Raw genomic sequence first — 23,490 nt, 5'->3', positions numbered from 1 at the left:
CGCCAGTGGCACAGGGACGGGATATGAGGGAAGCGTGAGGGAGCTGTCCATGGCAACTGGGGTACTGTGACTGATGAAGCCCTTGCACAGTGAGTTTTCTTTCATATTTTTTTTAATCAGATTCTTTCATAATGTTTGCATTTGTTATTTTGGAGCTATATTTGATATGACAGATTAACTTAATGCACAACTCTTTATGTTCCAAATCATCAGAGAAACACTAGAAACTGTTAATACTGCGGGAACTGCTGTTGCTGAGGATGAGAGCAAGCTGGAGAAGGTGCCAGTGTGCCACAGTCTGAGGTTGAGAAGGCCAAGGAAGGCGAACCAACTGAAGAGGAGCCTGAAGATAAGGTTTAAGTTGTGCTTTTATCTAATCAAGTATAGAACTTTCATATATACTGTACTGTCGTGGACTTGAAGGAATGCCATTTCTCCCTCCAGAAATGTCACTGATCTGCTATGGTGTGAAGAAATAAGTTTCTTATTTATTTTAATCTTGAAGTTTTATCCTGTTTTCTAGCTTAAGTTTTAGCAGCACATAGTTAAAACATGATTTAATTGCTACAAACATACTAAAATACTTTTGGGATATACTTCTTTCATGTACTCAAGTATACCTAATATACCTAAATGTCTATTGTTTCTTGCTCGCCTTGCTGCTGCCATGTTTGTTTAAAAAGTAAAGCATTTGGTGCTTCCTAGCAGTCTACTGATGAATCATACCATTCTTGGAAATATTGGCAAGCAACTGATATTATTTCTGTAATTTAGTGAGCAATATTTACATTCAAGTATTTAACCTATCTGCACTAAACTTTGCAGTAGCATTTTGTTTTAATATTGGAAAGTAGCAGAAAACTAGCTCCCTGAAGTTTTTTTTAGGATGGGGGGAAGTCACAGATTATTGAGGCACCAGTTTGAAAATGACATGCGAGTCCACATGATAGAAGTACAAGGTGTTAGTTAGAAGTGATGTTTGAAAATTGAAAGGCTCTCGAGAGTTAAGCAAATCCTGTGTTAGGCTGCATGTTTGCTAAGTGCATCAATTGACTCTTTGAGTCTTTTGTAGCATGCAATTGTTTATCCTCTCAGATAGTTGTTGAGATTTTCAAATGGTCAATGCTAAAACTGCAGCTTAGATACAACTATATGTCTCTAGATGACTAAGTTATCACAGGATGTTTGTTTTACTCGTAGATGCTGCTGCTGGCAGTTTTTCTTGAATGCCAGCCAAAGTTTATGTCTTTTAAACCTTAATGGACCTAACTATATGTCTCTAATGACTAAGTTATCACGGGATGTATGTTTGTACCCAAGCCCTGATACGTGGAGCAGCATAAGATGAGCCATTTATAAATATTGTTGCTGAAACTCTAGAAGATAATGGATCGAAATCCTTGAGTTTTGTTCCATTCCCCTGATGATACTTGCAATCTTATTAATGAGAACTTGGGGAGTGACAATAGAGCTTATATATAAATGCAAACTACAAATATTTTGTTTGTGCTTAATTTGACCACTAAATAACAATAGTTTAAGGGCTAGTGATTGAAATTAATAGATTCTAGATTGCTCCTCCCTTTTGATATCATTATAATCAGCCTGGTCTCTTCTCAGTTCACAAGATGCCATGTGTAATGCACCACCGCAAATTTTGTGGAACTGTTACATTTCTGTATAACAGCATGAACTGTGTGATTGTGCTTAGCTGCAGTTCTATAGCAAGCTGTTTTCTGTGTCTTAACTTTAAGCACTGACAATGAAAAAATTGTAGGCTTGTACAGACGCATCTGTGATATTGACATAATATCCAGAAGTTATATATCTAGCATGCTCATGTTTTTCAAAACACCTGTTATTAATTGTGGGCTGATTGATCCTGTGAGTCTTGCACATCCAACAAAATTGTGGACTCTGCAAGTTCTCAATTTCACCGAGCCTATAGATAGCTTAGGTGGCAGTATCAAGGTTTTCATGCATTACCTTTGCGTGCATGAATTCAGGAAGCTGCTGTACATTCACAGGCCTGCACATACCTCATGCCCTAGAGGTTTACTGTTGTGCCTTGGAGTTTATTTAATTGATCGAGTTTGGTAGTTATTAATTTTATCTTATGTTCCTTTTTTTGTCTGTTTGTTCTTTTATTTTGAATTGAGTATGTGACTTTTTTCTTTAATATTTCCTTTCAGTATCACCCAAGTCCGAGGCTTGCGGTTGCAGGTTGTGTTATGAACTTATGGTAGTTAATTGTGCTAGCATGCTTCAGTTCTAGATGTCTCAATGCAGTATTCTATTGCCATTATGATGCTATAAAAATACGAAACTGTTTTACTATGAGCTGGTGGTTGTGTTCAATTTTTTTTTTATTTAATCAATTCTTATTTAAACCCACTTGCTTTCACAGGAGATGACATTAGAACTTAGAAGAATACGAGAAATTACTGGAGGAGAAGAGGAAAGCTTTACTCAGACTGAAGACGGAAGAAAGGTTGAGGTGGACAAGGAGTTCGCAGTCCACGCAACAACTTTAAGGGAAAAGGGGCACTGATGAAATCTTCATCAAGCTGGTAAGAACGATTTCTCAGTTCCTTCTCTCAGCACATAATCAACGGCACTGTTCATTTCTCGCTAAATGGATGCAGGGTCTGACAAGGACAAAAAGAAAGAAAATGCTGAAAGGGATGACGGTGCCAAGAAGGTACGGGCAACATGCAGAATTCTTCTTTTGCCCAAGTTTCCAGTCACTTAGATTTGTTTCCTTCTCATGCAGTCTGTCACTGTCAGCATCAATGAGTTCCTGAAGCCAGCAGAGGGCGAAAGGTGCTCCACTACACTCCTGATGGGCGCGGTCATCAGAGACGATGGCGGCCACGGTGGATTCCGTGGCGGTTACAGGCTTACAGCCCTCGCGTGAACCAGCTGCTCCCGCGCCGGCAATTCAAGATCAATCGCAGTTTCCCTCGCTCGCCAGGTGGGAAGTGAGTCTGAGCTCGCAACCTGCTATGAACTCGTTGCATGTGTGTGGGAATTGCTCGATAGACGTCTAAGAAACTGTCATTCAGCGTCAACTACTGGTCTACTGTACTGTTGGTTTGGTATCTACCGCCGCATCTGCGTCGTATCCCGCGTGTACATCTGGGCCACAGCTTGTCTGTCCCCCTTGCATGTCTCCATTCGTGTCTCCGAACAAACATATCGATTTGTTCCCCCACAACCTTGATTTCTGGTGCAAGATCACGATGGCCACAGCTTGTCTGTCCCCCTTACATGTCTCCATTCGTGTCTCCGAACACGTGTAACCTATCGATTTGTTCCCCACAACCTTGATTTCTGGTGCAAGATCACGGTTAAGGCGGTGATGATTTTTATTTTGTAGTTTATTCGTCATTCCATCCAGTTAAGGTCACCATGGTGGGTTCTCGAGCTCGCTGACAGCAAGTTCTGTAAAGACGATATCCTTCAAGGTCCTCTTCTCACATGAAGAAATCTTCCTCCAGATAAATTTAGGCGCACTGACAGTTTTGTTTTTCCTTGACTTGGGTGTGAACGGAAAAATAGTATAGTGTAGCTCTAGGAGGGAACCAATCAATGGGCTACACATGTTCAGAGACACAAACGGAGACATGCAAAGGGGACAGGTGGCCACAGCTTGTCTGTCCCCCTTGCATGTCTCCATTCGTGTCTCCGAACACGTGTAACCTATCGATTTGTTCCCCACAACCTTGATTTCTGGTGCAAGATCACGATTAAGGCGGTGATGATTTTTATTTTGCAGTTTATTCGTCATTCCATCCAGTAAAGGTCACCATGGTGGGTTCTCGAGCTCGCTGACAGCAAGTTCTGTAAAGACGATATCCTTCAAGGTCCTCTTCTCACATCAAGAAATCTTCCTCTACATAAATTTAGGCGGATTGACAGTTTTGCTTTTTCTTGACTTGGGTGTGAACGGAAAAATAGGATAGTGTAGCTCTAGGAGGGAACCAATCAATGGGCTACACATGTTCAGAGATACAAACGGAGACAGGGAAGCATCGGCCGTATATCTAAGCCAGGTGTCTGCGTCAGTGTCACAGAATATATTTCGTTTTAATTTCCGATAGGATGTCTGCGTGTCACCCTGTGCTACCATTTTTTTTGAAGGAATTTTGCATTCCATTAAACTCCTGTGCTACCATTTTTATGTTAAAAAAGAGTTTGTCCTTCTGTGGTGGTGTTATTCAAACGGCAACTGGGCCTCGCTTAGCAAAACTGGGCCCGCATGTCGGCGTCTCCGGCTCTCGCTTGGGAAACCGCGGCGTCCGCGCCCGCCACCAACCCACCCAACCCCCCCCCCCCCACCGGCTCCGGGATGCCAAAACCGCGCGGGAAAACGCCTCCGCGCCCGCGCGCCAAATCCAAGCATTTTCTTCCCCAGCGCGCACCCCAAAAAAAAACACAAACAGATCCTCCGCTTCTGAATTACTCCTCGCCTCATCCTCGCTGGGAAGGCATTCAAGTTTCCGCGACTCCGCCCTAGACCCTGCCCTCTCCCCAGTCCCCACCCATCGCCGGCCTCTCACCTGCCCCCTCGAATCCGGAAGCTTGGGCGGCGGCGGTTGGCGCGGGCGCGCGCACCACCTGTTCGACGGAAGTCCTCGCCGGCGGGCGGGCCGAAGCCCAAGGCAACATGTACGTGGTGAAGCGGGACGGGCGGCAGGAGGCGGTGCACTTCGACAAGATCACGGCGCGCCTCAAGAAGCTCAGCTACGGTCTCAGCCAGGAGCACTGCGACCCGGTGCTCGTCGCGCAGAAGGTCTGCGCGGGGGTCTACAAGGGCGTCACCACCAGCCAGCTCGACGAGCTCGCCGCCGAGACCGCGGCGGCCATGACCGCGTCCCACCCGGACTACGCCTTGGTGAGGAAACCGCCGCTGAATCCTCGCCCTGGTTTCCGCTCTCTGCCTTGGCTGTCCCTGACGCGGGGCTGGTTGTTGCCCCCCCTTTCTCTGCCGTGGTTCGTGAAGCTGGCGGCGAGGATTGCTGTGTTCAACCTGCACAAGAACACTAAGAAGTCCTTCTCGGAGACGTAAGTGACGGCTGATTTTGCTCTTGATTTCATCCATTCACGGCGACAGGAGTGAGGCTGGATTCGTGGATTGGGTTGTTAATTCAATTGTGACTGTCGTGGATGCAGGATTAAGGACATGTACTGATGTACATGCACTTCAACGAGAGATCTGGGCTGATGGCCCCTCTGGTCGCTGAAGATGTTTATGAAATCATCATGAAGGTGCAACTCTGATTGGCCTTGACACATTTCTGACAGAGCAACTTTGTAGATACTGTTGGTCTATGTCTGGTAGTTAAATGTACTGTTCCATTGATTTTTTATTAACTTTTTTTTATTGGATACAGTACAGTAAACTGTTGTGCTATGCACTTGCCTTGATGTAAGCAAGGTTTTTTTACCGACCGGAACCGGTCCGGAAACCGCGGTTACCGGTGTAACCGGTCCGGACCGGTTCCGGTACCGGCCGGTTGCAAACCGCCCCAATTCAAAATTCAAATTTGAATTCAAAAAAAATGAAAAAATCCCAAAAAATTCCTAAAAATACTTCAAGTTGCGACGAATCTAATGGTGTCAAATTTTTTCAAATATTCATTCATTTAGTATACTTTGCGGGCATTTGAAGTTAAACCAAAAAAGAAAAAAAAATGGGCCGGCCCATTAAGGCCCACTTTGCGTGGGCAGGGCAAAGTTGGCAAGACTACAAGGCTCAGCTGTTTAGAGTGCGAGGTTTGAATGTGATGTCCACCGCTGAATACCAAATGACGTCCCAAATGGGGGTCTTCCCATTCGTACGTTGAATTTTTATTGATGTGTATCAGTGACTATTGTATTTGTATGCACGATTATGACTATGATATTTGTATGCACGCTTATTACTATTGTATTTGTATGCATGATTATAAATTGTTGCTTTGGTGTGGTCTTTTACATTAATATGTGCATAGTTCATGCCAAAATTTTTATTTATTTCACACCGGGGAACCACTTTAAAACTGTCGGTTTTTTTGTTCAATGGACCGGTTACCGCTCAAACCGGACCAGTTTACCGGCCAAACCGGTCGGCTAACCGGTGGAAACCGATTGAACTAAATGAAATTTGAAATTTAAATTTGAATTTGACCGGTTTTTACCGGTTTCCGGTCAAACCGGACTGGTTTACCGGAACCGGACGGTGGCGGTTTCATCAGACCAGTTGGGAAAAAAAACCCTGGATGCAAGTCGCCCCTCATGTGGCTCCAAACTCTGTCATATTTCAGAACGCTGCTCGTTTGGACAGCGAGATAATTTATGACAGGGACTTCGACTATGACTACTTTGGTTTCAAGACTCTGGAGAGATCTTACCTCTTGAAGCTTGGTGGGAAGGTTGTTGAAAGGCCACAGCACATGCTAATGAGGGTTTCAGTGGGGATACACAAGGAAGACATTGAGTCTGCCATCAAGAATTACCATCTCATGTCTCAGCGCTGGTTTACACATGCTTCGCCAACACTTTTCAATGCCGGCACGCCGAGGGCCCAAGTACTTTCCCTGTTTCCTGCCAGATGATTTGAATGTGGGTTGTGAGATTGCTTGCTTATTTACTGTTGTGTTCTCTTCTCTATGATGCAGTTAAGCAGCTGTTTCCTCATCTGCATGAAAGATGACAGCATTGAGGGAATCTATGATACCCTGAAGGAATGTGCTGTGATAAGTAAATCAGCTGGAGGGATTGGTGTCTCAATTCACAATATTCGTGCTACTGGGAGTTACATACGAGGAACAAATGGAGCATCCAATGGAATTGTTCCTATGTTACGTGTCTTCAATGATACCGCTCGTTATGTTGATCAAGGTGGTGGCAAAAGAAAGGGTATGTTCTGTCATTATTTCCAGTTCTAATCCCATTGTCTTCAGAAATTCTTATGAGCTTCTAAACTTAGGTGCATTTGCTGTGTACTTGGAGCCTTGGCATGCTGACATTTTTGAGTTCCTTGATCTGAGAAAAAAAAACCATGGAAAGGTAAAATCTCTACTGTTAGGGTGTATTACTTTTGCATATGACAACAATAAGCTATCAGTCTCTGCAGTAACTGCAGCGCTGAGTTGACTTTATATATGCTTACTGCTATATTGATTTGTTCACATAAAATTGGTTCTTTTCCTGTGCTTGGAGCCCTTAAAGGTGGTTGTTCAAATCTTAATTTTTGGTTTAATCTAGTGTCTTGTAGATATAGCTAGCTAGTCTATTTCTGTATGATATAGATCCCCAATATTTTAGTTTCCGAACAATGGTCAAGGAATATGTGCAGTTGTGCACATGTTTGATTTTTCTGTTATTGAAGCCTCTAGCATTCTTTAACCCATTCTTTCTAAATTCTGAATGGACCTGCAAAGTTCTAAGACTTGCTATTTTGAATGATAATTAAACAGGAGGAACATCGTGCAAGGGATCTTTTCTATGCTTTATGGGTTCCTGATCTATTCATGCAAAGAGTCCAGAATAACGGAGAATGGTCACTGTTTTGCCCTAATGAAGCTCCAGGATTGGCGGATTGCTGGGGCGATGAGTTTGAGAATTTGTACAAGAAATATGAGAGAGAAGTAAACTGAAAATTGTATTTGTATTTCTAGTATATTAATATAGTGAAATGGGAAACTGCTTTAGTAACCTTGATTTCTATTTTCAGGGCAAGGGGAAGAAAGTTGTTCCAGCACAAACCCTCTGGTTTGACATTTTGAAGAATTGAAGGCACAGATAGAAACTGGTACACCATATATGCTTTACAAGGTACATTTGGCACCACCAATACAAATAGATGTACCTGCTTCTGGACTTGTGTTTCTTTTTGGCAAAATTTGCCAGGTTTAATTGTTTTGCACCAAGGATTCTCCATAATGATTCTTAACTGTCTGCAGGATACGTGCAATAGGAAGAGTAACCAGCAGAATCTTGGCACAATAAAATCATCAAATTTGTGCACTGAGATAATTGAGTTCACAAGCCCCACTGAAACTGCTGTCTGCAACCTAGCATCTATTGCTTTGCCACGCTTCGTAAGGGAAAAGGTATTTCTTGTCAGTGCTCCAGCTGTTCAATCATGAAGGTTGTGAAGGTTGTATTCTGATGTGCTGTATGATAAACTTCTTTCATAGGGTGTTCCTTTAGAGTCCCATCCATCTAAGCTTGTGGGCAGCAGTGATTCAAAAAATAGATATTTTGACTTTGAGAAGCTAGCTGAGGTTTGTTCGAATCCTATTTGTCTTGGATCCTTGATTCTTGCATATGTTAATGAATGTTCTGATACTTTGTTGATTTTGCCAGGTTACCTCAACCGTCACTTATAATCTCAACAAAATTATTGATATTAACTATTATCCTGTTGATACTGCAAAGACATCAAATATGCGTCACAGGCCAATTGGCATAGGTGTTCAAGGCTTGGCAGATACTTTCATATTACTTGGCATGCCATTCGACTCACCTGAGGTACTTTTCCCCAGCTCTGCATTTGCAATTTATTGCCTTCTGTGCATAGCTGTTATGTAACAAGTAATGTCCTTTTCAGGCTCAGCAGTTGAATAAGGATATTTTCGAAACAATTTACTATCATTCTCTGAAAGCATCTGCTGAACTTGCCGCTAAAGAAGGTCCTTATGAAACATATGAAGGCTGCCCTGTCAGCAAGGTTTTCTTTTTAAAAATTTCTCTCTTTTAATTATTGATGCTATAGTGATTTTATGTTTAATTTTGTCCTCAAACTTCTATGCGTTGACCTTAAATTAATCAAATGTTGTCTATCCAACTCCCTTTGTAGGGCATTCTCCAACCTGATATGTGGAATGCAGTCCCATCTAACAGATGGAACTGGCCATCTCTAAGGGATACTATTTCTAAAGTTGGCGTCAGAAACTCTCTTCTTGTTGCTCCAATGCCCACTGCTTCCACTAGTCAGATCCTTGGCAACAATGAGTGCTTTGAACCCTACACATCCAACATATACAGTCAACGGGTTCTAAGGTCTGGAAATATGCTCCATGGAGTTCTTACATTCTGATCTACATGTCCATGTATTGATGTTTCTGTTTTTCTTCTAGTGGGGAGTTTGTTGTGGTTAACAAGCATCTTCTTCATGATCTGACTGAAATGGGCATTTGGACTCCTCTGAAAAATCAGATAATATATGAAGATGGTTCTGTCCAGAGGATGGCAGAAATCCCAGATGATCTTAAAGCAATCTACAAGTTTGTAGTTCAACCTTGTATGCTTATTGTTTACCAGATGCAATTACTGATCAAGCATCTAAAAGTTTCTATGCAATTATTGCACCAGGACTGTTTGGGAGATCAAACAGAAAACTTTGGTTGATATGGCAGTTGACCGTGGATGCTACATTGATCAAAGCCGGAACCTCAATGTGCATATGGAGCAACCCAACTTTGGGAAGCTAACATCACTGCACTTCCATGCTTGGTCCAAGGTATTTAGCCCTGAATCATCAAAGCAAGTATTTATCTTCAAGCATTTCGTACTTAGACTAGAATGATGGTTTCTTTAACCTTGTTCGATGTCAGGGCCTGAAAACTGGGATGTACTATCTACGCACACGAGCAGCTGCTGACGCCATCAAGTTTACAGTAGATACCACACTTCTAAAGGTGAATGGGGTACATGTCTGCCCCTTACATTTGTTCACTATCTTCTCCCAAAAACTTACTGAATCGCGACTCAGGACTCACCACAAAAACCACTTACGTACGCAGGTGGCTAATGGCAAGCCTGCAGAGGATGACGTGGAAGCCAAGATGGCATAAATGATCTGTTCTCTGAACAACCGTGAAGAGTGCCTGGCGTGCGGGAGCTAGACGCATCGGTACCGCACTTTCTTATGACCACAACATTATACAACCGGCTGATGATTGGGTTCAATAACCAGAACGAAAAATTCCCACACCAGGAATGCCTTGATCCCTGAATACTGCCACCTCTGACTTGTGTTGCACTACGGCTGATGCCCATGTATGTATCTACTACTACTGTCGATGTTGTTGATGTATGCTATTGCGTTTTCTTGTGAACCCATTTGCAGTACTCACTTTGCGTCACATACAGCCACCGAATAATTAGGCTAGACTGGAAAATATCTCACGAAGATTAACAAGAGTTGTTGCTCCTTGGTAACTCATCAAGAGGTGGTTGCTTGAAATTAAACATTGATAAGATGAGCTCGTTGCATTGATTCTGGGCACGATAGGTGACCACTTGTGACTTGTCTACTAAGCACGAACTAGTAGTAACCGGCAAAAACACCTGAACTTGCTTGCATCGATGCAGATGCGCTGCAGGCCTCAGCCAGCGGGCGTGACTATGCATCGCTTCAGGTGATGGTTCTGTCACATGAAGCGGATGCAGAGTGCCATTATCGTTGTTTGGGCCATGTATTAGACCCATCTGCATACGTTATATGTAATTAGATTTACAGATCTAGCATTATCAGTGATGAGACAAAAAATCGATGACGTCAGCCACATGCAAAGGGTTTCAAACTAAAAAAAATATAAATCTTAAAATATGTATTCAAATTAAATTTCTATTATACCATTATTTTTACTCCATCATGCTTTCGATCTAGCCTCAAACACCTTCAAATCATTTTGACGTCCCGACAGTTTCACCTAGACTGAGTCAATCAAGTACAAAGCCATGGAGGAGTTTTCCACATAAAAATATCGCTGCAGACATATGGTGCTTAGCCCACATGCCCTTTAACCCCTCTAAGACTACCTCAGCGCGAAACATGGTACAAGATTTACTCGGTGCACTATCTTAGACTACATGCCACCTTATGTTGCAGTTTGATGTATTGTATTGCTACGTTTGCAATTTATTGGACTAAAATGAAATAGTGACGCAACTTTGCGCTTGGTGGATGCACTTTACTGCTTTTCTCAGGATGTGCAGGAGAGGGAAGTGAGACAAAAGTTGTTGTTTCATGAAACAACCGCTTCATAATTATAATCTAAAAAAAACGCTTCATAATTATGGGACTACTCAAAATGAGTGTACAGGTTGATTTGTCACGCAGCTCACAATACTATTTCTTCACCTCACAATTAAGAGACATAATACAACTGCAAGATAACAAAATAGACAATCCATTGTAGAGGTTATCTATTAAGTTATCTCAGCATTACGAACAATGCATGAACCCACCTATATATTACTGGAAAACACAATTTTCCATACAATTCACAATCCTAGGGGAATGCTAAAAAACCTTAGGGAGACATTTTCCTTAGGAAGTTTTGTGGGGAAAGATCCTTAAGGGTGATTTTGACGGGAAAGAAATCTTGCCCTATGGTTTCCACTGAAAACCTTAGGAAAGTTATGTTTTCCTACGAGATCGGAGTCGTAGGGAAACTTCCTGACATGACAACAAATCCCATGCGGAAAGGTGCTTTCCCTAAGTTCCAATTCCGTAGGTAAACTTTTTGCAAGAATTTTATTATTGAAACACAGTATTTTATTTTTAGTACTAATTTTAATATATATTTCTCATATATCCTGAAGAGCTCGTTGGTAGAATGATTTATTAATTGGGATTGAAATTATACGAGAAGATTCATTTGTTACAATCATGCAAAAGGTGATAAAAAAAAGGAAAAAAAAGAAAGGTGCTCCTGCCGCTGGCCCATTCCGGGCAATCGATGAAGCCACCACCCGTGCGGACAGAGACCACCGCTCACTAGTCACTAGACTACTTGCTTGCCGTTGGTTGGACTTGCAGCCGTTGCTCACCCCTGCAAGCCAGTTCGTTCTTCTTCACTTGCACTCAAGCATGGAGCCCTATCCATACGCAGTTGTGAAATCAATCACCAAATGCTGCGGAAAAGTTTTTTTAGATTATGAAAAAATCTCGTCCTGAACATTCACATGTGAATATCTTTGACCATAAATATGCCAATTCTATTTATCGCGCGGGTGAAATAGATTCGACCTACCAGAGACGCATAGGACAGTTTGCACTATGCCATTTCTGAGCTTTTATATATGCGTGCAGGGCGACGGATGATAGCCCCAAAGGCTATGGCCCACGGTCTGCGATCTGCGTGAGTGCATGGCATGCATGCAGCTACTTCCAAAGCAAAGATGGGCACGAGAACACATGCTAGGACCAATTTTTATTGGTCAGAAAATGGCTTAGAATCCGAATCTTCAACACAATATTCTTCTAGAAAATTTATCTAATTTTAGGAACGGTTTGCACCAGGTTATTATACGCAATTAACAACAAAATAAGATCATACATGAATGTTTTTGATTTTTTTTTCTACATTCACCATTTTCAGTTTAGAATAAAGCATCAAAATATATTATTTTGTTCTTGGTACATTTTTTGTTGGATATTCCTATTTCTTACTTGGAACCATGTTTATTCATTTCATTTGCTATTCTTAATTTTTATTATTTTTTTCAATGGTTGGTTTCTTTCTTTCTTCTTTTGTCTCATTGCCCGGCAGCTAGCAACCAATGCATCGACTCTTATGCAAATAAAATTTGTATAAGAAAATATAGTTCGAAAGATGATTGTTCAAATAAAATTTTGATATAACATTGTATTTCTTACGACGAGATCTTTAAAACAAGACTGCATTTAATTATACTTTGATAATATTTTTCTGTGTAAATTTTAGTTGTTCCAAAACAATTTATTTTGCTAAGAACATTATGATTTATTCTAATAAGTATTTATATTTTTGCTAAGAACATTTTGTTTTGTTGGAACATTTGCGTGTTTGTCTATATATTTGGAACAATTTTCATTGTCTCAAAATTTATGAACTAATTTCCTTGCTTGAAAAGTGTATACGTCAATGCTTACCATGCCATCTGAAGGTTTCGCCCGACGCTTTCTGATCTCTAGGAGACGAGCATGACCTTCGGCCGAAGAGCCATTTGAAGGTGGCGATTCCCAACAGAGGTCACGTTCAAATTTAGATCTAGCGGTATGAACATTGTTGATAAACATGTTGTATCCAAAAAAAGAAATAAAATAAAAAGAATAAGACTAGACGGTAGTATAATATAATCTTATTCCATACACTTCTTGGATCGAATCCAGCACAATTGGGTTAAGTTTGTCGTAGTTGGGCCAGTTCAGAACTTGCTCCCAATTGAAAAGTATTCTATATGGCCACTAATACTACATCCCAAAGGAAAGGCAATTTTAGAAATTCATGTTGCTTGAATAGGTTACTTGATAGCTTAATATAAAATAAATATTAAATTACATATGATAAAGCATGCCACATTGCAAGAAAAAAAATCAAGAAGTTTAAGAACCATATTTAACAAACTTATTCTTAGACCTATAGCGAGAACATAAACTAGCGAATAAAGAATCCATTGAGCATTTGGGGCCTCGGAACTAGAGCTTCAAGGATAGGTCCACTGTGATGCCAGATCTACCACTCGATGAGGAGAGCTTCAGTGATAAATCCAATTCCACATCAGATACACCATCAAACACGGAGGACATCTCATACACAGAAAACTCAGAATCACTGCGAGGTATTAGCCCATGATTCAAGCTTTGAGGAAAGAACTTAATCTCCCTTGCAGCCCTCTCCGCAGCATCATCAACATCATTTTCATGGATAAGAGACAAATTCATGGTTGTATTTTTCTTCTTCTTTGCTACATGCATCTGTACCTCCTACATTTTCAAGGAATTAAAAAATATGAATACATTCTCTATCAAGAAGTGTTATTGACAAGGCCTAAAATATCTTTATAGATCAAAGAATTAGATACATACTCGCAGATTTTCAAAATGATTTTTCATGGAAGTTTGTGAAAATTAACATAAAGAATTTTTTTGCACTAATTTTTAATTTCAAGGGCAATATAGTAACGGATGCACACATAGAAGATCTATTTTTTTTCATTTTTTCATGCTGAAAAGATCCATTATCTAATTCATAGCTTAATCAATGTCCTTTAAAATGCCACAAAGGAGTATATATGAATATGAACATCTAAGCAATCATTATAACGTATAAGAAAATTGCAATACTACACCTGATTCTTGTCAAAACTGAAGTATACATTTGTTGTTGACTCAAGGACAACATCAGAGGATGATCTAGGTGGTACATCAGTGTCAGTGGTTATAGATTTCCTCTTTAGTGTCTACAAGAAACACAGAAAACATGTGATTGCAAGCCCACAATATAGTAGATATGTCACAATTGAAAAATACATTAATAAATATGGTGATAAATCAAAAATATGGATGGTGACATGTTTTTGAATAGTCATACCTGATGTTGGTATCCAAAAATAGTGTCACTTGATGCATGTTTTGGCATGGCAAGATGGGTTGTTACTGGTTGTCCATGACTACCAAAATGAGTTGGGTTTGCTGTAGGTGAAGAGCCCCCTTTGCGTTCCCTTCCATCTATGGGATACCGTTGGGGCATCATAGATGGAATCCTTTGTGTTGTACTCACATAAGAAGGGTAGTAATTTTGAACATCCTGCGGAGGCTGCAAAAGAAATGACAAACGCATCATAAATTTTTAGCATAGGGATATTTTTACATAGTGAAATATGGTGAAAGTGCATTCATACCTTAATGGAAAAGGTAGGCGCAAGAGAACGAGTTTGTCGGAGACGTTCTTTCCCCACCATAGTATTGCGTTGTTGCATTTCCAACAGAAGTCTTTGTTGTTGGTAGACCGAGAGCTTATGACTACTAGATCCAATATGGTTGGTGGTGGAAAACCCATTAGAGGAGTTGATGGACCTTGGGGAGAAGAGGCTACGAGACGATGCCATAGGGGAAAATGATGAGATAAACTATTACCGGTGGGAGGGTCTAGTAGAGTTTGAACCCAACCCACACGGTGTTTCTTTTATAGCGAGAGTCTAGGGTCCGACGAAAGTTGAGCAACGGTCATTTTTTTTGGAGGAAACTATCATTTTTTATAATTAATAAATAGATGTTAATGTTTGTAATACAAAATATATTTGGAGATTTTTTTTCTTTCACATGTTAAATAGGACAATATTCGAACTGAGAGTTGGCCAAAAGAAGATCCAGGTCAGGTTGAACTGTATAGTTCTTACTGGAATAGTTGATATGTAGATTCCAATTTTAAAATGGATATAAAGGGATGTAAATGTTCATTTGTACAAGATATTCTATGGACATTCTGTTTTACCTTTCACATGTGAGTACAATGATAATATCCAGAGCTAGCCAACAAACAACCCAGGTTGGGTTGAACTGTATTGTTTAAATTGAATAGTTGATATGTGGAATTAGAATAACAGTTGGCAGTTGTTTTATATCAAGCTGGCAATCACTTGGTACACAATAATCCTTTGATTCAAATAATCTTAGTTGGCTAGACTTACAGCTGTTGTTACTTTGATGTTGGTATGGCTGTGTAGGTCATTAAAGCACAAAAGTAGAGTCTGAGCTGGATCCAGATTTGCTACAACTTGACAGTTGTCTGCATTAGTACCTTGGCCTTCAATGTTGCAAATTCAGGACACCACCCCAGACTACAGCCTATCATGCCCAGCCCATATCATGACTTCCTATCTCTATCTTATGGAAGATGGAAATTAAAGCACCCACAAAGCACGGCGAGCTAGCCCAAAAATAGTTTGGCCGACCCATATCCCACCTCACCAACTTCTTCTCCTCTGGCACAGCACATCCAGCTCAACAATAGTTTCCAAGTAGACCCGTAGCCTACTCCACCACCTTCTTCTCCTCTGGTGACAGGCATACAACGAGCCCCTCCAATACTACACATGTATCCACCCGTGATGCCTCCTCCCATTGCATCCACTTATGCATTCACTGGCACAGCGGCCGTTGGGGGCAGCCACCTTCAGCACAAGACCAAAGTGGTCTGTGGGGTCTTAACTAGTTCTTGAGTTAGTTAATGATTCCAGGAGAGAACGAAGGTGGCTACTGGCCACCATGCAACTCTAAAGGTCAGGAATGATGGGGGTGTTGTGCAGTGCCGAAGGCATCGACTCCGGAGGAGATGACCGCTCATAAACAATCATATTAGTAAGGATGGAGATCGAAGGGTGTAACTCCGGTGCGGAAATGAAGGTTGAAGGCTGACGAGCTGGTATGTGAAGCCCCAGAATATTTGAGGGAATGTATCCTTTGAGGGGTAAAAGGGTGTAATCCGCCAGTTGTATAGATTTGGCTCGCCTATAAATATGGTGAATCGTGTACATGATGGGACAAGCTGATCCAAAGCAATACACTTAACTATGCTTTTATTGGTGTCTTCGATCTATTTTTCTGTATTTAGGATTTCGTGGTAAGAACCTGGTTTTGAGTTAGGGGCTTCAAAATGGTGACATGGAATGAACCTTGGGCTATTGTGACATCTCTCATTCGAGAGTATTATCAATCAATAGTGGCAGCCTCGTGCACCTTCTCATCTCCTCTTCCATATAGGGATGAAAGCAGTTGGGTTTGATCGGGGAAAGACCCTAAACATTTTTGCTCTCATATTTTTATTCGGAAACAGAAACAAGAAAGCTTGAAAACAAAATCCTTTACATGGGATATCGAAAATGGTATAATTCGATCGGAGGCATGTCAATAATAATCGGGAACCGATAATTAAAATCAGGAATACATATGCATGTAACCTGAGGGACCGAAGCTGGCGACCAGAGGGGGGGTGAATGGGAGCCGATCAAAATTTCTACCGAATTTGATCCGTCGGCCTATATCCCAAAAATCACTACAAGCCCTCGAACCTAGGAAGAGAGAGTAGCTATGGACTAGCTATCTCTAAGCAAAAAACCATAGGAAGAGAAACGGAAGCAATACGAGAAAACTCCCCAGACAGCAGCTCAGCTGAGTCAGACCGGTCTGACCTCTAGCTCAGACCGGTCAGACCGGTTGGGCTGGAAATTGAAATTCCAGACCGGTCAGACCGGTTACCCAGACCAGTCGCTCCCAGACAGCCCGCAACCAAAGCTCCAAATGGCAAATCTTGAGCAAACGAAGTCTAAATCCAACGAAACTTGGAGGATACCTTCACACCTGTCCCGTGAACATATCCCCAAGAGATCTCTCCCAAAAGATTAAAGGATCTTGAGAAATTGGGGGAAGATCAAAGTGGATTGGGGTTTTCTCAAGAACACAAAAACTCCAATTCGTGAGAACTCGCGATTCCAGGGGGTTTGGCACTAGGCTAGATGCATCGGAATCGTCACAAAGAGTTCAACAAAGCACGAATTCAAAGGGTTGTCTCCTCCAAACACAAAACACACCAAAAGAGGAGAATTCGAACCCAAAACGCAAGAGAGGAGGGAGAGGACGAGAATTTAGCACACAAAGGTGAATCTCAAACGAATTTCATTAATTAATCTCAGAGGAATTCACCTATACAAAGACTAGAGCCTACCACACCATCATCCACCCTCTAAATTGGAGAGATTAGCTATAATCTAACCTTCCTTTGCGTTGGAGACCTTGGACCTAACTTGGAGCAGGGGGAAGGGGAAGGAAAAACCAAAAAGGACTCAAGAGACTCAATCCCTCACCAGCCACGGGCTGGTGGGGTATTTATACCCAGCTGCTGCGGCCAGACCGGTCAGACCGGTCCATGGGACCGGTCAGACCGGTCGTGTCTGCAGCAGCCCGCTATACAGACCCAATCGACGGCAGAGTTTCTTTCTTCGACTCGAAGTCTTTGCTGCGATGCCGCCACGTCGACGAAGTTCCGGTCCGCGGTTTTGGAGGGTCCGCGAAACCCGGGTAGGTGGCCGGTTTTGAGAAAACCGCCAAAACTTCACGCGCGGGAAGATTCCCGCCTCCACGCCGTGGCCCTAGATGCCGTTCCCGCCTTGGCCTCCTGACGGCCCTAGACGCCGCCCGACGCCCGTCACCTCCTCGCCCGCAGCGAGGCCCTAGACGGCGTCGACGCCCGTCACCTCCGCCAGTACCGAGACCGACGCCCGTGCCTCCACGACTTGGCGTCTTCAACCGCCGTCCGCCTGCTTGGTTTTGTGGCGCAAACCAAGAAACCCACCTTCCGTCGCCGCTTGCGCCCTCGATCTAGGAGTGGCCACCATAGCTGCCGCCTGGCCTGAGCTCCTCCACGGCAACTCTCCGTCGACACTCGACGCCCGTGTACCTGCAATCCAAAGACCAAGCGCACGATCACACCGCACGGTTGACAATTCACTCATCACAGGCAGGATAGAGTACTCAACATTCCTCAATCTCCCCCTTGATGAGTGCATTGTCAACACACCACCAGAAACCAGAGAAGTGATAAAATAGAAGTAAGAAAGTGAAGAACTCAAGCAAGTGACAAAAAGCTCAGAAAGTCAAGAATAGTCACTCAAGCGCAGATCGATTCCCTAAGATAAGGGCAACGGCTCGACGCAATCGATCAAAAGCCAAAACATGACTCCTCAAAGACAGAGGTAACGCTCGACGCAGTCATGCTGGAAGAGGAGGGAAAACAAGGAAAACTCAAGAGCCAGAAACAAAGCAGACACTCCCCAAGTAAAGCTTTTCCCTCTCACAAGTGCAACTCTCCCAAAATGATGCACTCTTAAAGCCCTGTGCACAACAAGTTTTTCAAAAATCAAACAAGTCTCCCCCTTGTTCGATCACTTCTCCCAAAAATTCTCCCCCTTGTTGGCACATGCACACATCAAGCATAAACAAACCTAAACCTCCCCCTGAACATATGCTATGCAATGAATGTAATGCAGGAGGTGTAAGTGAAAGCATTCAGGGATACAAGGATATGAGCAACATCTAGTCACAAGTATGTGTGCATCCATAAACAAGACCTTCATCTAGCTCAATAGGGTATATCAAATCAGTCTAGAGCTAGGCAAGTTCAGTTTAGGAGAAATAAAAGCATCACCCATGATCTAGCACTAACAAGTAGGGAAAGGAAAGCAGTGCTAATCATACTCATACAGGTGAGCCAAACCAGCAAAAACATGTTGCAAACATTCATTTTTCAATCAAATTATATCAAGCAATTCTTAATGCCAGGGGTTGAAAGTTTGTCATGCTTTACTTAGCAACGAGGCCAAGCCTATGCCAAAGACAATCAGAAGCTTAAGACACTCGTTTCAGTCATGCACAGCCTTGTTCGGGTTCTCACAAGTATATGACACTCGATCAGTGCGACAAGCAATCCCACCTGGATCTTTTCAATCCATTTCAAGGACAGTTCAAGCAATTTTATCACATTTAGATCATTTCAAGTATAAATTGCTGAACAAAAGGCTACACTAGCATGAATAAGATAGCAAAGCATATCAACACGCCCTAACATGCTAGTAGCCAAGACAGGGTGATCATGTTTTCGGATTTTCAAATCAAAATAGCTTAACTCAGATGATGTCATATACACAGTGGAGCAAGCTATACATGATCAAATTTATCAACTCACACTAGCAGGCACTAGAAGATCATAGCAATGTATAAAAGAATGCTAGTGCAAGTGAGGCAATGCAAAATGCAAACATGTACAATGCATATGCACAATGCAACTACCAAACCTAGAAAATGAAGAGAAGCAAATACAACCTACAAAGCTAACCAAAGAAAAGTCAGCGATCAAAAGGGGTAACAAACCCCAAGCTTCCCTCGCAAGCGAGCAAAGGTGTCATGCTCAAGCAGTTTGGTTAGGATATCTGCGGTTTCCCTCTCTGAAGGGACATGGATCAAGTCTATGTGGCCTCTCTCATGATTGTCTCGCAGAAAATGGAACCGGATATCTATGTGTTTAGTTCTGGAGTGTATGACAGGGTTCTTTGCAATGCTAATAGCGGACATATTGTCTACAAAGATGGGAATCCTACCAAAACTCAAACCATAATCCTGCAAGGTTTGTTTCATCCAAAGTATCTGGGAGCAGCAGCTAGCAGCGGCAACATACTCAGCTTCTGTGGAAGAATGCGCTACGCTAGCCTGCTTGCGAGAGGACCAAGACACCAAAGATGTACCGAGAAATTGACAAGTGCCGAATGTCGACTTGCGATCCAACCGACACCCACTGAAATCGGCATCAGAAAAGCCCACCAAGACCAGAGAAGAATCCGCAGAGTACCAAAGACAAAATTCAGGGGTGAATTTCAGATACCTGAAGATGCGTTTCACCACCTGCCTGTGGGAGGTGCGCGGGGAAGCCTGGTACCACGCACAGAGGCAGACGCCGAACTGAATGTTCGGTCGTGTCGCCGTCAGGTACAGGAGAGAGCCGATCATGCTCCTGTACTCCTTATGGTCCACCGCCTCACCGTCCAAGTCCTAATCAAGCGCCGTCGAAGTGCTGATCGGAGTCGGCTGAGATGACAAGTCACTCATGTCGAAATTCCGCAGCAAGTCCCTAGTGTACTTGGCTTGATGGATGAACGTGCCCTGAGGAGTTTGCTTAATCTGCAGCTCGAGGAAGAACTGCAGCTCACCCATCATGCTCATCTCGAACTCCCTGGACATCTGCTCAGAAAACTTGGAGACAAGAGCGTGAGAAGAGCCACCAAAGATAATATCATCCACGTATATCTTAACTAATAGAAAGTCATTGCCAGACCGCATGAAGAACAAAGTTTTATCCACACATCCCATTTTAAAACCCTGAGCCAGCAAAAATGTTTTCAGTCTATCATACCAAGCTCTGGGCACCTGTTTCAAACTATAAAGTGCTTTCTGAAGTTTATAAACACGGTTTGGAAACTTGGGATTTTCGAAACCAGGGGGTTGTTTCACATAAACCTCTTCTTCGATAAAACCATTTAAGAAGGCAGATTTAACGTCCATTTGGAAAACTTTAAAACCCTTGGAAGCAGCAAATGCAAGAAAGATCCAAATGGCTTCCAAACGAGCAACAGGGGCAAAAGTTTCCTCAAAATCAATCCCTTCTTTTTGGCAAAACCCCTGGGCAACTAGACGAGCCTTGTTTCGAACAACCAACCCATCCTCACCCTGCTTGTTTTTGAAAACCCACTTCGTTCTGATGGGATTACAAGCAGGTGGATGCTCGACTAAAACCCAAACTTGGTTTCTTTCAAAATTTTCAAGTTCCTCATGCATGGCATTGACCCAATTAGAATCAGAAAGAGTGTGTCCAATATCCTTGGGCTCAAAAGAGGCAACAAATGTTGAATGAGCAAAGCCAGCGATACTTGTTACCTTGGACCGTGTGACTCGCTCGTTGAGATCACCTAGCATCTGTTGAGGTGGATGACGACGCTGAATGTGTCGAGGTGCTTCCCACGTCGAAGTCGCCTCCTACTCAACCAAATCTGGTGTCTCCTCAGGTGCAACTGGTGAAGCCTGAGTCACCTGCTCGATCGGCCCCCGGGAAGTAGACGTAGTCGGGTCGGGGCCGTCGTCATCGTCCTAGCCCGTGGCAGAGACCGCTGGGTCCACAACACGCGTGGTAGCCTCAGCGTCGCCCTCCGTAGCTTCTTCTTCCTCATCTTAAAAGATGGAGATACCGAGCTCATCACCTCCTGCAACTTTCCTCTTCCATTATCCCCGAACACAATGTACTCCTTTGAGCGCATCGGGGTGAGGCTGGAGAACCATTTGTCATTTCCGGTCATGTGGCGCGAACAACCGGAGTCCATGATCCACCTGTTCTCCAAGCCTCCAACTTGCACATCAGTAGTGAGACAAAGGGTGAGCAAATGTCTCAACACTGGGGTTAGCAAAGTGAGAAGCAAACCAGTGTCGAGCCATTTGCTCTACAGAAGGGTTAGCAAAACCAGGCAAAGCGTATCCCCCGTCCCGTCTACCGTGTGACTGACAAACACCACCACGAGGAAAGCGTGGTGCCTCAAAACCTCCTCCAAAGCCTCGGTCCCGTGGTCCATAGCCGTACTAAAAACGACCAGGAGCACGACCGGCAAAGCGACCACCCGCTGGAGCACGTTAACCACCACCGTCTCCCTGACCTCCACCTACACGGCGCGCCCTAGCATCTTGCCTACCACCGCACCGAGGTGGACCATGCACTCGAGCAGAGTACATGTCCGCGTTTCATCTCTCCTGCTCACGCCTCACAGCTCGCTTCCTTCTGAAGCAAAACTCCTCCAGGTGACCTTCTTTATCACAGAACTCACAGTGGTACCTCACCTCTCTCCTGGGAGGTGGAGGCCTAGCCTACGGACGGGGAGGAGCACCCCTCTTCTTCTGGGCAACCTGAGCTGCGGCAGCAGGGAGCATGTCGAGGGGATTCCTCAGCTCATTGGGCTTTGGAACTCAAACCTGCTTCTGTGGAGGTGCTTTTTGTGGTTCTTTCAGCACACCATCCATGGGGTCAACAAGCGAAGGTTGCGTGCTCGTGCTAGCAATGTTTAGAGCACTCTGAACTCTAGCAGCCTTGCCGATCTTACCATACAGCCTGTCAAAGTCTGACTTCGTGCAGGTGTAACCGACCCCAAAATCATCACCACGCTTGAACTGCTTAATCATCATGCCCAACTGCAGCTCACTGGCAGAAACCCAACTAAGAATCGCCCTAAGATAGGTATTCTTATTCTCCAAGTTGGATTTCTCTACCGCAAGATTATCCAAATCAGAGATCAAATCAGAGATCAAACCAGGGCAAACAGAGCAGTCAATAGGTGGGCTAGACTCCACGACCTTAGTCTTCCCTAAAGACTTAACCAAGGCGTTTTTTTCATCTAGCTCCGACCTAAGCGTGGGACAAAGCTTACAAGCACCAAGCAAAACTGGCCTAGACTTCATCTCCTCTAGCTCACACACAACAGTAGCAAACTTTGACTGCAAAGAAGCTAGATCAGCCTTAAAGATAGGACACTCATCACATTCCAGCACATCACTAATAATGGGAGCGTCCTTAACCAGTTCAAGTTCATGCTTGGCCTTAGCGAGCTCATGAGACACGTCAGAAAGTGAAGTCTTAGCAACATCTAAGTTCGCAACGTTCTCATCATGCTTGGCACGGAGAGCTACAAGATCGTTCATGTGAGATATGCAGCCAACGCACTCATCCTCACCAGATTTCTCCTTAGCACAAGCCAGCTCAGCCCTAAGCTTTCTACGCTCTCTAGCTGCTTCCTTAAGCAGCCTCTTCTGGTTGTCGAGAGCGGCGTACAACTCCCTAACCTCCGTATCAAGCAGGTCGATTGTGGAGTTTACCTCTGAATCGCTCTCGGATCCAGGAGAAGAGTCGACGTGCGTCGGTGTAGCGTGTCCACCCGAAGACGCACGAGCACCATCAGCTTCACCCGCCATGGTGCAGAAGCCCATGCGCCGGCCGGCCGCCAAGCAAAGGCCGATGAAGCCGGTGGCTTCCTTGTCCCGCTTCTTCTTCTTGTCGTCGTCGTCGGAGGTCGGTGAAGTAGAGCGGTCGGTGTCGGAGCTCTTGTCGAGGTCACTGAGCTGCACCGGAAAGGCCTTCTCCCGCT

General features: G+C 43.5%; 1 long non-coding RNA gene and 1 pseudogene across 1 annotated transcript; both read left to right on the top strand.

Annotated features, from left to right (window-relative positions):
- The first annotated feature begins 363 nt into the window (after positions 1–363).
- Positions 364–3,362, top strand: LOC120707311. The gene is made up of 4 exons (XR_005688954.1): positions 364–2,223; positions 2,408–2,570; positions 2,646–2,701; positions 2,774–3,362. It is a non-coding gene; the product is annotated as an uncharacterized LOC120707311 (long non-coding RNA).
- Positions 3,363–4,363: 1,001 nt separating this feature from the next.
- Positions 4,364–10,253, top strand: LOC120707308 (annotated as a pseudogene).
- Positions 10,254–23,490: the final 13,237 nt, after the last annotated feature.

This window comes from Panicum virgatum, chromosome 5K (genome assembly GCF_016808335.1).
Source record: "Panicum virgatum strain AP13 chromosome 5K, P.virgatum_v5, whole genome shotgun sequence".
In the NCBI taxonomy this organism is placed as follows: domain Eukaryota; kingdom Viridiplantae; phylum Streptophyta; class Magnoliopsida; order Poales; family Poaceae; genus Panicum; species Panicum virgatum.
The sequence above is the reverse complement of the archived record's forward strand: the minus strand, read 5'-3'. Positions and strand labels throughout refer to the sequence as shown.